A 12378-nucleotide genomic window follows, 5' to 3' on the forward strand; every position below is an offset into this window, starting at 1 on the left:
TAAATCAAACAAAAGCTTTTTTGAACGATATTTAGCACGAATAGTTATTTTTTAAGCAGAAATGAACCCCAATGCAGTATTATACAGCCTACAAAATTCAGGAAAAGTTGCTTCCTGTTATAAATATCAATTAAATAATGCAGTCGTATGCATGTTAGGCCGGGAATGGGGTAAGAAACCCTATCCAACATGGTTCATTCAGAATGTCTTTTAAAACAACGAGCGCATAAGCACTATAACGAGTTGCAGGATATATTGAACGCATCGACGACCAGGAAAGCAGGATGACGGTGGAGACATTCCATATCAAATTGGCGGGAGAACACAACACAGTCAACATCCAGCGAGATTGTGGATTGTTCAATTCTGACTGCAATGTATTAGAGCAACTTCACCAGTGATACGAATCGTCGATTTAGAATAAACTTTGGACCAATGTAAAATAATTGAGCTCGCATCAGTGTTCCAAATTTTGCTCTATACCAGTTTCCTGGTCTATTTTTTTGGAACTAGACTAATTTTGAACCAGGTCCAAAATCGTTTTTGACAGATGAAAAACCACATTCGTAAAATGAATTTTTCACTCAAAAATCATGGTTTTCTACACTGTTGTAATAATAAATGGCTTGCTGATGTTGTTAAGAAAGCATACATGCACGAAAAAAGTTTAAAATGTTATGACAAAGCGCGAACAGACGCATTGAATATCAACACGTTTTGAACCAACCTTAAGATCAACGAACAAAAAAATGCCTTGCACCAGTGGTCTAAATTTCAGTTCCAATTTTATGTTTTTGCTACTTTTCTGCTCTATTATTTTGGATCTTGATGTTGGTCCATTTTTGCTTATTTTTGGACCAAAATCCATGTTGTTTGCAACGGAGCATGAAATGGAAAAAGATAAAAGATTCTGCATCCAATATCTGTAACATTGGCGATGAAAGAAGGATTGCAGAAACAGATTGAGAATGGTAGACAAACACAAAACACATGTGATCAATTTCTTTGCCCACGATGGCTTTCCGTACAGTAATTTTACACCGTATAATTGATTTTGTGTCAAGTATGGTAACACTATAATTTACTCGCAGAACAACATTTATGTATAAAATATTAGGTACTTTAATTTTAATATTCAAATATTCAGTATTTAATACTTAATACTTGTTATTTAATATTTAATATTCAATATTTAATATTTCATATTTAATATTTAATATTTAATATTTAATATTTAATATTTAATATTTAATATTTAATATTTAATATTTAATATTTAATATTTAATATTTAATATTTAATATTTAATATTTAATATTTAATATTTAATATTTAATATTTAATATTTAATATTTAATATTTAATATTTCATATTTAATATTTAATATTTAATATTTAATATTTAATATTTAATTTTTATATTTAATATTTAACACAGGCCGGACTCGATTATCCGGAGTGTTGAAAAAAAATTCACTCCGGATAATCGAACCCTTCGGATAATCGAGCCATTTTTTGTTGTCGCTGGAAATTTAACTTTTGCTCAAATAGTCTTTATTCTAGTTATATAAAATCTAATAAAATATCCCGTTGGTCCGTTCATGGGTTCTGACTACCGTTAGAGGTCAGCGCCGATCCAAAAATCGTCGGCGGCGGCGTTTGTTATAATTTTGGTCGGCGAAGGCTTGGCAATTTATTCATTACGCTTTCAACGTAAATTTATTTTTAAGACATTAATGGGAGAATCTTTTTATTTCTCCGGAAAAATATAATGAACTGTCCCAGGAGATTTTACCAAGTTTTTCGAGTTTTCAGCAAGAAATGCTCTAAAGTTTTTACAGGAATTTTTTTGAAATTTTCACTGGAAATTGTTCAGAAGTTTGCTAATGTCACCGGGCATGCACACTTTGGTGGTTTTCTCGTCGAGCATTTTCCGGAGTTTCCACCAAACAGAATTTCCTTTCCAGAATCTTTTAAGTTTCACATAAACTGTTTCCAACGGATTTTTTTTCGGAATTTCTTTGGATTTCTAGGTGAAGTTTTTTATGTTGTCCATTAGTAATTCTCCGGAAATTCTACGAGAAAATTTTCAAAAGACGAAGGGTCGTTTGGTTGAAAATCACTCGGTCGAAAGTCATTTGACCGAATACTACGTTAAGCCGAAAGCTATCTAGTCGAATTCCATTTGTTCGATACGGTTATCATGTGGAAAACGGTTTGACGGTACGACCAAACTAGTCATTTGCCTGGAAAAGCCATATGCTCTAACAGGTCGTTTTGTCGAATAGGCCTTATCGTCGAAAATTCCATTTGACCGAAACGGTAGTTTAGCAGGAAGGGCAATTTGGCCGAAAATGTTATTCGGCTGATCGGATTATATGGCGAAAAACGTCGACCCGTTAGGCCAAACACCATTTTTGACCAAATGAGCTGTCGGAGTAAACGTCTTTTCGGCCAAATTATCAGTTCGGTCGTATGATCTTCATCTGTACGTCGCTTTAAGCCAAATGACATTTTTGGCCAAACCGTTTTTGACCTTATGTCACCTCGTTCGAGCAAGCAGCATTTCCGGTCAAACGATTTTTTTTTTTGCAACTCAGGCTCTTTTGGCTAAATGACAACTTTTCAACCAAATGACCTGTTCGGCCGAACGACATTATCGGTCATATGTCTATTTCTGCCAAATGCGAGTCGAGTGCAACTCATTTATTTCAACGTGAAATTCTTTGGAATGGAAATTTTTTATAATTTACCCGGGAAATTTCTGGAATTTGCACCTGGTGGGCTTCGTGGCCGTTGTGTTAGTGGCGTCAGGCGTCTAAGGGTCTGTCTCATTTGGAGAATTATTCTGAAATTAAACTTAAATGTGACATTTCAATAATTATCGAATAACCCTGCTGGCAGAGCAAGATTACTTTTGACAGATATCGAATCATTTTTCATCGATGTCTTATTGGAATTGATGGGTAGCACCAGCCATTCTTATGGCCGGGTTATTTGTTAATTTTCGAACTGTCACTTTTAAGTTTGATTCTCCAAATGAGACAGATCCTAAGGGTATTTGCAAGCCATAAAGTGTGAGTTTGATTCCCGCCCTAGTAAGGAGAAAACATTTCGTGAAGCGGAAAACGCTCCGCTGGTTCACTGGGTGCTGTGCGAATCTCTTCCCGAGCAGGAGAAATTGGCTCAATGATACCTAATGCTGTTATTGATACCATACTCTGTTATGAACTAGCCCTGGATAAGAGGTAAAATACCAGAGGAATAATACCAAAAACTAATATGCACAATACTTAAGCCATAACAAACTCAGTTATTAAATTGAATTTTAATACCAAATGCATAACCAATTATTATTCGTTTGGTATTGAAATACCTAGACATGGTATGCCTCAAGTATTCTGCATATAATTTTTTGGTATTATTTTTTGGTATTTTACCTCTTATGCAAGGCTAAATCATACCAATTTCTGTTATCGAGGTCGTCGCTCCTGCTCGGGTTGTCCGTTGTCTAATGCTAAGTGTTAAGTTTTCAGTCTGTGCGACCTCTGGTTAAATAAAGTGATCCTGTCTTCCTTTCTTTTAAATTCTACAAAAAGATCTTCCAAATTTTTAATTAAAAAATTTCTCAGAATTTCAACGGTATTATTTTCGAGATATCGTAGGAATTTTCAATGAAAGTTCTAAGAAAATTGAAAAATTGTATGGAATTTTCAAGAATAATAGCTTTTTTTACGAGAAATCCTCGGGAGTTTCAACGGGATTGCATAAACTGTCGGCGGTGACGGCGCACACCTCTAACCACCGTGTGGAGGATCAAAAATAAAAAGAAAATTTCTAAATGTTATCGTTATTTTTCAGATGCACTTGATGTTGTGGCTTATACATGTCGTGGCCTTCCGAAAATTTCGGAACTTCCATGAAATAAACCAAAAAATAATGAATTTCATCGCCTAGCACCATTTGACATTCTAACATCGGAATTCATAGATTTTCATAGAATTCATCGCAATTTCATAGCATAACATAGCATAGCATAGCATATCTAACTGCACACTATCCTGGGTTGGTTGTCGATAGGGACGTTAGATGCGCCAGAAAAACAGCCTGGGTCTTGGCATGTTTTCCATGCAACGATCCCTTTGTTCAACACCTGGCCAGGTCCTTACGATCGGTGGGGATTTAGGTGGGAAGTGTTGACATTCTAACATCGGAATTTATTTCATTCGATTTATTCAAACTAAGGCCTCTGCAATACATAAAATTCATCATCTATTCAGCTCGGTCTGTAGTTGCACGTCGCACATAGGAGTACGCAGTATAAAAGCGTGGCCAAAACTATGCCACTCATTTTGTCGGCTGTAAATGCATCCAATTTACAGTAAAGCGTATTTTATTGTTTTTGTGCTCTTTGTATTACACTAGTAGTGAAGTATGACCACCGGCGGCGTCAGTTGTTATTATTAGGTAGAGCACCACTTGGCGTAAGAACGCTGCCTTTGGGAACTACAGCGTGCTTGCGACGAGTGGTGTCCTCCTCTGACTCTGTCAATGAGTATGGTTTTTATGTTAATTTTCATTCTTTAATTATTTCTTACTAGGATTGCTGAAAATGTGCTTCGTTTGTTCACTTCAACTATATCAATTTGTCATCGGATAATGTTAAAGTCCCTGAATAATGTATTGATATTACAATAAATGGAGCAGATCAGATAAATTCGTTTCACTTCAACCGCTTTATTTCTTAACAACCTTTTACATCCGAAAAATTCGTATGATTTTCATCAAAGTCTAGCTCTTCTTTGAAAGCGAACCATTTTATGAGCTTTGTCGCTTAAAATCATAAATATTTATTTTTTTCGCCTAGCTTTTCTTAGAAAACTTCACTATATTCAATTAAAAACAACTCACGATTGCGTGAGGATGCGTGAAATGTTTTTCGTGGAGCTTATTGAGGAAACTTCAATCTTTCCAACGCTGACAATTTTGTTGCTTGATCGGCTTTGGAACCTAATCAAAAGTTTAATTTTGTAAAACATATTATTGTAAAAAAGCAAGCAATTAAAATCATCATTATGGATCACCTAATTTCAGATCAAATCATTCTTGGAAACGATTTTACATACCCTCATTATTGATACCTATATGGATTTTCATCTTGAAAATCAATAAAAACCCAGAAAAACACGATAAAACATGAACATTTTTTCATGGACAATTGCGATAAAACTAGCATGTTAATTATGGTGAAGTTTTGGCAGCCAGCATTGCTCACAAGTAATCAATATTGATCCAAAAATCCCAGGGCAAGTTAGTATTACTATTTGAGAGTACAAAAACGAAAAATAATATGGAGATATCTAAAAATATTGTTTTTGACTTTTGGCCAGGATTTGGGGTGAAATACTCCTTAGTGCGTCGCCAACTTTGTATTCCACGGAGGGAACTCAAATCGATCCACCTGGCTCTCTGCGCACCTCGCCTTCTCGTCCCTTGCGGATACCTATCAGGAACCATTTTCAGCGGGTTATTGCTCGACATTCTGAGCATTACATAGTGTATGGATCACCACTTGGTAATTCTTTTGAAAATGAAAATATTCATTTATCATTAGGTATGATCCATTGATTACGTAATGCAAAAATGGCAATTTTCAATCACCTCTCCCCCCTATGTCAAACTTTTTGTATGAGGTATCTAAAAAAATTGTATAAATTGTCACACTTCAGGAAACCCCCTCAGCGTTACGTTATTTGTAAATGAATCCATTCCGGATATTTCGAAGGACCATTTGGTGGCATGAATCACAATGTCAATACTGTACTCAGAATATACATACGAATGCTTAAAAAAATATCGGTGCTTTAATTGAAATCCATAAAATGACCAATTATGAATGTTCTTGATTTCCGTTTCCTTAGGGTTCTTTCACAAAATGCGTCACGTTGAAGTTAATAATTTTTATACATAACTTTCGGAAGGTTTTTTTTTGTACGGATCGTGACGCTTGGTCTGACTTCCTTATTTCCCCTAAAGCGTAACGTAATTTCCCCTAAAGCTATACGTTACGTTACGTTGTGAACAGTCTTCTAGGGAAGATCCATTAATTACTTAACGCAAAAATTGGCCATTTTCAACCCCTCTTCCCCTATGTCACACTTTTTGTATGAATTATTGTCAATTTTTGTATGGATTGTCACACTTCGGGCAAACTCCCCCCCCCTCTCTGAGCATTACGTAATTTATGGTTGTTCCCTTAGGAAAGCGAGAAAGTCACTATCATGCCTTGCACATATTGGATACGTTACGGATACACACAGATAATATTCCTATTTTTGTAAGATGGGTAAAAATATTACTCCGGATAATCGAGCCATTTTCTCCGGTTAATCGAGCCCCGGATAATCGAGCCTTCGGTTAATCGAGCCTCCGGATAATCGAGTCCGGCCTGTATTTAATATTTAATATTTAATACTTACGAACAGATTGTGACGAAATGTACGCATACAGCTGCTAATATGTTGTTTTATTGAACAATGTTAGCAAGAATGAATGTTTACAAAATTCTAACATATGCATTGAGCAGAACGACCATATAAATAATTAATAATAAATCGCTTGTGTCTTGTCGAAAAATACGATGTTTATAATTCGGGACTGCTTTGCGATTTGGGCGTATTTTGTAAACAAACATTGCTTCATGGATTCCGGAGAATGCAAGCGTTTTCATCCCAAACTAATTCCCTTTTCTGGTAGAGGAAAGCTTAATCTGCCGGATCCATACCGTGGTTTCCTCATGAAATGCTTGTTTTAGCAGGAATTCGCCTTCCAATGTTTGTTTACAAAATAAGTTACGCCCAAATCGCAAATTGGTCCCGAATTATCGGGATTGACAGGAACAGGCAAATCTTTACGCAGTTTTACAAATACTGTAATGCTCTGCCGACTTAAGTTTTTAAGGCTATTTTTTTTAATTATCATGTCGTGTTATTTTTTTAAATTTCATACTCATTAATTGTAGTAGCCTATCTTTTAGACATTCATGGAACTTGATAATACTACAAGAAGAAAGTATTTTTAATTGGGGTCTGTCTCATTTGGAGAATTAAACATAAAAGTGACGGTTCGAAAATTAGAAAATCCCCCGATCATAAGAATGGCTGGTGCTATCCAGCAAGACCAACAAAACATCTATCAAAAATGATTTAATATCTGTCAAAAGTAATCTTGCTCTGCGAGCAGGGTTATTTGAAAATTATTGAACTGTCAATTTAAGTTTAATTTGATTTTAATTCGCGAATCGGACCAAAGCCTTAAACACATTGAATTACATTTATTTTGATCCGATTAATTGGTTTCGTTTGTTCCTATCAAAAACATTATGTATTTCTACATCTGATAAAATGAGATAGTTTAAAAGGAAAGCAGAGAGGTAGAACCAAGGCCCTTTCATTTGTATAGGTTAAACGACTTCGCCAGTGGATGGGAATAGTTAACGCGGGGAAAAAAGGTCATTTCCAGTGCAAAATGTAAACAAACGAGCATAAATTCCATACAAAAATCCAAGATGGCTGTCTTGGGTACATTAGCAAGTCAGATCACCCCTTAATAAAGGCATCCTGTGTAGAATTTTATTCGCTCCCGAAAAATATTTCTTTGTCTAGATAAGGCAGAGCTGATTACTCAGCTGAATTGAAAACTGTCTCATTGCACGGAACCGCGAAACAACTCACTTTATGGTTCCTTTCACTCAAATCCACCCTTGCGTGGAAGAAGCCAAAAATAAGTAAAATACGAAAAAATCTGGTGAGCACTTCGCCTTTACTCCCGTGTTGAATTTTCACCCACTATGAAGTTTCATCAACTCAAATTTATGTTATTTTCACTCACCCGAGACTATGGTGAAAACAACACAAAATTGGCTTCTTCCACGGAACAGCACACGTTCACTACTAAAAATCCACACATATTTATTGGCAAAAATCCATAGATTTAACTTATGATGTATATCAGCGCACAAATGACCATTCTCCACGCGAACTACTAATAAAATATATATCCAAATCAACTTTATATGTGGTCTCGAATTAGCAATTATTTAATTTATGTGGGGTTCCATATCGATTATATTAGGGTGGAGCTATAGCAAAAATTCATAACGGCGACACATATATCTTATATAGATATTTTTGGCAGTGTTGGGTCGATGCAGCTCTCTTTGTATATAATAACATTCATGAGAGGGAGTGAGAAAACTTACTTTTTTTACTATTTTACTTTTGAGTTAAAAATTTGAACTTCGTACTCAAAGTTGAGTTCTTTAAACTTTTGTTTTAGGTTCTTTATTTTCTCTGTGTGCGCATTTAGACTCGACAGCTTTTTTATAATGCAACGTACACACCAGTCAAGCAGTTTGACGAACATTGACTCCGCCCCCAAGAAAACGCTTCGGTTGCTGCTTTGTTTGAGCGTGTGTGATAAAACGGTTTGATTTTAGTTTGAGTTGTCGGGGGTGGAGTCAAGGTTCGCCGAACATGTTTGAGCATTTGTAGTGAAGTTGCAAAAAACCCAATTTATTTTTTTGATGGTTGGTGCTCAAGTTGGCGCTTCGGTCGTTCGTGTGTGATATTGTTGGTCGAATAAATTGATTGTTCGTGCCGCTGTTGGTAAAACTTGATGGATGTTTGAATAAATGAGACTCCACCTCTTGTTTATTCAAACATCCATCAAGTTTTACCAACAGCGGCACGAACAATCAATTTATTCGACAAACAATTTCACACACGAACGACCGAAGCGCCAACTTGAGCACCAACCATCAAAAAATATACGGGGGTTTGTGCAACTTCACTACAAATGCTCAAACATGTTCGGCGAACCTTGACTCCACCCCCGACAACTCAAACCAAAATCAAACCGTTCTAATTTTTTCCAACCGAGCCGCCAACTGTCAAATGGTCGTTCGAATAACTTCACACACGTTCAAACAAAGCAGCAACCGAAGCGTTTTCTTGGGGGCGGAGTCAATGTTCGTCAAACTGCTTGACTGGTGTGTACGTCGCATAAGACTTTGACCATTGTATTTCAATTCGATTATGTATGTTGAAAAGAATCTGGACATATTACTCCTCAGGTAATTGCAACAGTCACAAAACACAGCACAGTTAATAGAAATCGTACCCACCGTATGCACTGTCATGAGAAAAAGCAGGTGATTTAGTTTTGAGCGCAAAACATTTATATTTTTACATGATGAACTTAAAATCGGCTGTAGGCGGCTGTCTTGATATTTACTCTCTAGTCAAGGCAGCGGGTGCGAGAGTAAAACTACCGAACAAAATAAAAGACGAGCGCCTAAAAACATAGATGTTTGATACAGTCCTTTGTGCAAGGGGTATGTTTTTACAGTTGCTCCAGTTGACTACCCAATCTATCCTTGCCTCTATCTAAACTAAATTTATTCTCCAAAAAAATTTACGCATTTCCAAATATTCTGAACCATATTTCCAAGTTATATTTTCAATTTCCGTTTAAATTATCAGCCGATCTGTTATGTTCCGCTAGAAATTTACATCAAACGAGATAGACCACTGCTTATGTATAAATTTGGACCAAGAGTAGACCACTGGTGAAGTTGCCCTTAGTGGTTAAGCTACGAAATTTGACGAATAACGACGAGGAGAGAAAAACAGACGACAAACAAATGGCGTATAGTTATTGTTCACCGAAAAATATCATCAGTAAGTGACATCAGTAAGAGACACAAACATCTGTTCACAAATAAATAAAAAATACCCAGGGCTGAGAGAGACGGGTGCTTAGGACCATCTTTGGCGGTGTGCAAGAAGACCGTGTGTGGCGGCGAAGAATGAACCATGAAGCTCGCCCAGCTCTACGGCGAACCCAGTATTCAGAAGGTAGCTAAAGCCGGAAGGGTACGATGGGCAGGGCATGGTGCAAGAATGCCGGACAGCAACCCTGCAAAGACGGAAGTTCCTCCGGGAATTCCTCCGTAAGTTTCTCCGGGAATTCCTCCGGAAGTTTCTCCGGAAGTTCCTCCGGGAAGTTCCTCCGGGAATTCCTCCGGAAGTTCCTCCGGGAATTCCTCCGGAAGTTGAAGTTGTTGAAGTTGTTCCCGAAGGAATTGCTGGAGAAACTTCCGAAGGATTTGCTGGAGGAACTTCCGAAGGAATTCCTGGAGGAACTTCCGAAGGAATTCCTTTAGGATTTTCCGAAGGAATTCCTGGAGGACTTTCCGAAAGAATTCCTGGAGGAACTTCCCAAAGAATTCCTGGAGGAACTTCCGAAGAAATTCCTGGAGAAGCTTCCGACGGAATTCCTGAAGGAACTTCCGCTGGAATTCCTGGAGGAACTTCCGCAGGAATTCCTGGAGGAACTTCTGAAGGAATTGCTGGAGGAACTTCCGAAGGAATTGCTGGAGGAACTTCCGAAGCAATTGCTAGAGGAACTTCCAAAAAAATTTCTGCAGGAACTTTCTAAGGAATTCCTTGAGGAATTTCCGACGGAATTCATGGAAGAACTTCCGAACGAATTCCTGGAGGAACTTCCTTCAGGAATTCCGTCGGAAGCTCCACCAGGAATTCCTGGAGGAACTTCTGAAGGAATTCCTGGAGAAACTTCCGAAGGAATTCCTGGAGGAACTTTCGAAGGAATTCCTGGAGGAACTTTCAGAGGAATTCCTGATGGAACTTCCAGAGGAATTCCTGGAGGAACTTACTTTATTTGTCTTCTGTGTCTTATCTATCTTATTTGTCTTATATGTACTACTGTTATTACCCAAATCCTTTTCAAAGCTTGTCTGGAAACCTTGTACAGAAATCCTCTAACGATATTTTCTAATGTTGTTCTAGAAACGGTTCATGTTTTCATTTTCCAAAACCAGCTGGAGTTTGTTTATTTTGATCTCCTCATTGCGTGATTGGTCGGCGATGCTGCTGTTCTTTCGCCGAACCACTGCATGAGTAATAAATTTCTTCCCCATTCCTTTTGTTCTCCGTTCACAGCATATTCTAAAGCAAACTGCATAATGTTGAAATAATTTTGGCGACACTGACAGCGTCATTCTGGCGGGCTGAGTTGGGTAATTTTCTCTCTCAGAGAGTGCTACCAACGGAAAACCCTTCCCTAAGACCCCAATATCTAACATAGATTCAAGTTATACTGGAGGTGTTTACCTCCGCTTTTTTCCAATATCTTCAAAAAATGTAGGTAATTATCTTGTGTAAATTTACATAACTAATGTTAAAAAGACAGGAACACCGTCTTCGACCAGAGGCCGTACAAACTGAACACTTAACACCTAGACAATGGACAGGACACAGAACACCCAGTGGTGAATTTTTCGATCACGAAAAGTTGCCTCCTTACCGTGTCGGGAATCGTACCCACGCTACATAGTCCATGCGTCTAGACGATTGACGTCGCTATCCGCACGGCCACGAAGCCCACAATGTTGTTATAATTTTGATATGAAATCAAACTGGCCGAAGAGACATTTTTTCGAATTATCTAATTATAACACACGTTGTTTTAAATAACAACCATTGATAGAATTGAGTTATAATTTTGTTATGCATTGCTGATCGGGATAGCTACCCATTCTCAATGTACATTCAAATATGTAAAGTCAATAGCGGCGCCAGCTGCGTCCTTACGGTCATATAGGAAGGGAAGGATTGTTAGTCCGACTCTCGTTGCTACTAGGGACCGAGTATAACTCTGCATCTCCACGATTGTCTTGGGTTAGGATATTGTTTTAGATACAAAGGATAATTTTTCTGGATTCAATTCGGTAAGTGATGCGATCTATGGGATGGGAAATAACACTAATACGCTGTCTCGCGACGAGTAAAAAGTAAAAACATGCACACCCGGTGGCATATGAAAACTGAGGAGAATCGCGTTTTGGACGACCGAACGGAAGCGCAGCACTCTGTACTCACTTGCTCGATGGCTACTGCAAACTATTGAATATCGCGCTTGTTTCGACCAGAGCAAAGCGCCGTATTCTATGCCGCTGGGCTCATCATTCTCGATGGGCCATTAGATACATGACGCATTCTACGTTGCTTTCGATTGCTTTATTTGAAATGTAATGATATTGAAAGTGAAAAGTGTTGCAAGTAACCCCATTTGGTGGTATCTATGGTTGAATTTTTCGAAACTTAACTCCTTTATAATAAAATTATTTGGTAGGCGTGGTTGTGGACACCTTTCTGCATAACTGGTATAAAATAAATTTCTATGAAAAGTTCCTATTTCACAAAATACATGCGATAGAAATCTTTCGCCATTCACATTTCTGGTGGTTAACTTTATGTGCTGTAAATGCGCGATTACGTTAGTGCCTACCTGACA

At 37.6% G+C, this 12378-nt stretch overlaps 1 protein-coding gene across 5 annotated transcripts in view; it reads right to left on the reverse strand.

Annotated features, from left to right (window-relative positions):
* Positions 1-12378, reverse strand: part of LOC134225484 (neuropeptide SIFamide receptor-like) — a 734184-nt gene that overhangs the window by 384080 nt on the left and 337726 nt on the right. The window lies entirely within an intron of this gene.

This window comes from Armigeres subalbatus, chromosome 3 (genome assembly GCF_024139115.2).
Source record: "Armigeres subalbatus isolate Guangzhou_Male chromosome 3, GZ_Asu_2, whole genome shotgun sequence".
Taxonomy (NCBI): domain Eukaryota; kingdom Metazoa; phylum Arthropoda; class Insecta; order Diptera; family Culicidae; genus Armigeres; species Armigeres subalbatus.